Raw genomic sequence first — 4,360 nt, forward strand, 5'->3', positions numbered from 1 at the left:
CTTAAAACTCAAACCGGGCCCAGTTTAGTAAATTGACCATAAATTCCTCAATATTCATCGGAATTGGGCTTATAATATATCGTTGGAAAGGTCTTTGCAAACCCCATCCAACTACACCACTATTGGACCCATATCATGGACCAACCAAACTGGATTTTCTGTTTTCTTAAAATAAAGTTTTCAAAAACAAAGAGAAGAGAAAAGAAAAGAAATAAAACTTTCCGCAACACTAGACCTTTCCACACTTTCGTTTCATTCGATTATGATTCGACGTGAAAGGTACTCATCACTGGGTTTGGTTTTGGGGAGACACAAATGGGTGTCTACAGTTTCATATTCAACATGCCATCATAGTTAGTTTCAATCAATAATTCACCTCAAATAATTCATACTCCACAAATCAATCACCAACAACAATCCAACCAATAATTCCAACCAATATATACCTGTCATGATACTAACTTGAAATTGATTAAACAAATTCTAGCATGCTTCTACATACTTAAATAATTACCGAATACGCGAACATACCTCAAATAGATCTCAAAATCTTTAATGTAAAAAGATATTTTTTTTTTTTTGTTTTTTAATAATTTAAATTCTAATCACTATTCGTAGATTTTTACTTAATCTCTCAAATCTCATTCGTTAACTTTACTTATATGGTGATTGATATTTAAATCCTAAAATAAAATATATATATATGAATTCCCTTTTTTTTATTGGTCGAAATAATGTTGTGCGTGTCGAATGCTTTTACAAAATGCTTTCTTTATATGTACTGCATTTTTTTTTTGAAAGTATATTAGGTTGTGTTTGTTGGAAAAAGATTACATAGACGATTGATGTGCAATTAACCCGAGTATTAATGTTTTTATATCAATTTCATTCTTTTTTTAACAAGTTGGTATCAATTATACAAGTTCGTGTCTATATTTGTAACCTGCTCTAAAATTCATTTCAATGTTTGTTATTTTGCTTTCTTTCAACCTCTTCCCTAACCGACTTTGTCATCACAAACACTAACAATGGGATGATAACAACCAGAAGATCGAATACACTTATCATCCCACAACTTTAATGTTTGGGGTAAGCAAAATTCTCCAATTTCTTGCACTCTCGGTTAGTCATGGATGGATCATTGAAGAGACTCAATGGGGCTTGGCCCTTGATGAATTTTGGAGAAAAAATAAATATAGTAATATGAAAAGACATAACTAAACTAACATATTACGAAGTAGTTTTCTATTTACATAGGAAAGCCAAATAATTAGGACTACAACAACTATCTAATTAATTTCCAACAAATTAGTGACGACACACTACCCACAAAAACTCCCCAATCTTTCTCTTTTAATTCGCCCATCAAACCATTAATTTAATAAAAATGAAGTAATGCACTTTTTTCAAGGGAGCGCAATTAAAAACATCAATTAAAACTGCAAACAAAAATCAGTAATATTTCGTTAAATTTTTATTTGGATCTTGCAAACAAACGCCCCGGGACATTAGATAAACATTTAAAATATTTACTAAAGTAGTACAGAGTATTAATTTAGGGATTCATACCAAAATCGTGCGTTAATTAGTGCGATTAATGTTCATTTTTATTCAATATTTCTACTTTCAGTTATTTATCCAACGCCTCCGAGACGTTCGTTAGCTTTTACCTTTTTATTTTACTATAACATTAATGTTAAGTTTTTGTATTTCAGTATTATTGAATTTGTAAATGACTTTCATATGCTTATTTAATTGTAGTCTTGTTTAAGTTGTAAAATTATGTAACTCCATATAAATTATTGATCCTGAAAAACTTTCAAGATCCGCCACTGTCATTAGTAGAGAACTTGCAACGTGTAAGGTTTCTTATGATAGAGTCATTTAAAAACATGACTCTTTTAGTTGTCTTCCTAGAATCCTAGGAAGTAGTTATGCTTTGTGTGTCCTTAGGAGTGAAGTGGTGTCAAGGGTTCTTGTTTCTTCATTAGAGCGCATTCGTCTTTCGGTTGGTTCTACTCTTAGCAGCTTCCACTTCAAATTTGCTTTTGTGTTTTGGCAAGTTCCTGTTCTCCTCACTGCATTCAAACTACAATCTCTATTTCGAGTTATTTGGTTAGCTGGCCCATATCTGACCCAGGGCAGTCGGGGCGCCTGTCAGGGCCCACGGCCAAAAAGGCCCCAATTTGTTCAGCTCTTAAGTCTGGTTTATTAGTTATATAAATTAATTGTGCAAATATGATGGTAGTACTTTGTGTGGCCTAGTGGCTTGATGGCTTAGATATAGTTCCTTTATTTCTCATAAGGTCGTGAGTTCAAAACTTAAAGCTTTATTTTTGCTTATTAAATGAGGTCTTCTTATTTGATCATTATTATCTTCATCATGACACATTATTTATTTTATTTATTTAGTTTTTTTTTTAATAAATCAGGACACACTATTTTTTTTTCTTTATATCTTTAAAAAAAATTATAATTCCCTCAAACACCCAATGAAATTAGATATAAAATACAACATACTCTATAAGTTATTATTCATACGTTAACTTTTAGAACAATATTTATCAATTAGCCCACTATTTTATGTATAATTGCAACCCATTTTTTTCTTTTTTTTTTGACAAAGAGACCCAAAATTTTGTTAAAAAAGCAAAAATGCTAAGCTTTAAAATTATGCAAACAAGAGATCAATTTCATTTGTTGCAAAAGTTTTTAAATTATACAAACGCTCTATAGACTATTAATTCAAAGTAATAAAAAGAATTTCTCCCAATATTAAAAATTTGTGTACATTTTATTTATATGGAGTATAATTTCATTCAATTCTATTGCAACACTTTAACCGAAAATATGATATTTTGAAGAAAGTGGTGCAATTATTAGAATACTGGTGAAGTATACATATAGGGCCCCAATTAGGGATGGCAACGGGTCGGATATGGACCGGATCTGAATAGATCCATATCCAGATCCATGTTTGCACCCTAGATCCATATCCAATCCGGATTCGTCGGGTATGGAAAAGGAGGATCCATATCCATATCCGTTGGATCCTACGGATATGGGTCCCAAACGGATCTTGCACATTGTACCTATTTTTTAAGCAAAAAATTTAGTATTCAATTAAAACAATGGTTCAACTTTCAAACTTCATTAATACAAGACCACTTATACAAATCTCAATAATCCATTAATACAATACAAACAAGTACAACAATTTGTGAAATAAGATGAGCATCCAGAATCCATCTCTCAAGAAGCCTTTGGGCCAACTACCAAGAGGGCTGGAAAATGGAAAAAACGAACAGTGAGCATCCAAAATCCAAAACACGCAATTACTGAAAAAATGAACAGTGAGCAACAACCATATAAATCTACTCATTTGGATAATATCCTAACAAATAAATTATAAAACATTACCATGACAAAAATAGCTTTAATAAAACCAAACATAAAGTATAGAATTTAAGCATTAATTAAACTACATACCCCAAATCAATGCACTGTAAGTTACTTGTGGACTTGCGGTCGTCGGAGAGGATGGGTTGGAGTGTTAGACTCACGGTTGCCGGAGAGGGCTGTTGGAGTCACTTGCAGAGTTGCTGCGGTGGATTCGTGGAGTAGTTTGGGAGAGACAAAGAGAGAGGAGAGGGAGTTAGAGAGGTCAGAGGTGTGTGAGATTTTAGGGTTTGGGGGTTTGATAGAGTTAAGAGTCAGAAAGAGATCAACTCATGTGGGGTGTGGGCTGGGCTTGTATTTTAAAATAATTTTAGCTTTAAAAAAACGGGTAAACGGATCCGAATACAGGTATTTAAGTCAGACCCGTATCCAAATCCGTTTTTTTAGGGTAGGATCCGTAGCTGACCTGGATCCGTCGGGTCCAATTTTACAAGATCCATATCCGTTGGTCGAATACAGATCCATTGCCATCCCTAGCCCCAACATATTATTTCTCTCGAAGGCCTCCGAAATCTCAAAAAATGGCCCTGTTGGTTAGTTTGGCAATGCTCGATCCACATTACAGATCAAGTAAATTTTTCTTGGTGTTCTTGGCACCAAATTCAATAGTGTTATAGCAATGACGATCATCACATGTGGTTATGCTATGGTGGTCATCATTGGTGTTATACTATGGTTTATAAGGATTCCCATTCCTATTTACGTGTTTGGTTTAATATGCTGGGTTGTAATTTTCTTAATTTTTGTACTCTTCATAGGTTCTGTTTTTCTTTAATGAACTCTTTAATAATTCACCAAATGCCATCAAGGTTTTCAAAATTCACCACATGCCACCAAGTTTTTCAAAAAATTCATCGAGTGTCATTAATGATGAACGACCGTTAACTCCGTTAGTCATTAA

The 4,360-nt window shown here is 33.3% G+C and overlaps 1 long non-coding RNA gene across 1 annotated transcript; it reads right to left on the reverse strand.

Moving 5' to 3' along the window:
* Positions 1-3,123: 3,123 nt before the first annotated feature.
* LOC145555958 (uncharacterized) lies at positions 3,124-3,743 on the reverse strand. The gene is made up of 2 exons (XR_014091639.1): positions 3,490-3,743; positions 3,124-3,284 (listed from the first exon to the last, which is right to left on the reverse strand). It is a non-coding gene; the product is annotated as an uncharacterized LOC145555958 (long non-coding RNA).
* Between the last annotated feature and the right edge of the window lie 617 nt (positions 3,744-4,360).

Source organism: Chenopodium album, chromosome 8 (assembly GCF_948465745.1).
Source record: "Chenopodium album chromosome 8, dcCheAlbu1.1, whole genome shotgun sequence".
Classification (NCBI taxonomy): domain Eukaryota; kingdom Viridiplantae; phylum Streptophyta; class Magnoliopsida; order Caryophyllales; family Amaranthaceae; genus Chenopodium; species Chenopodium album.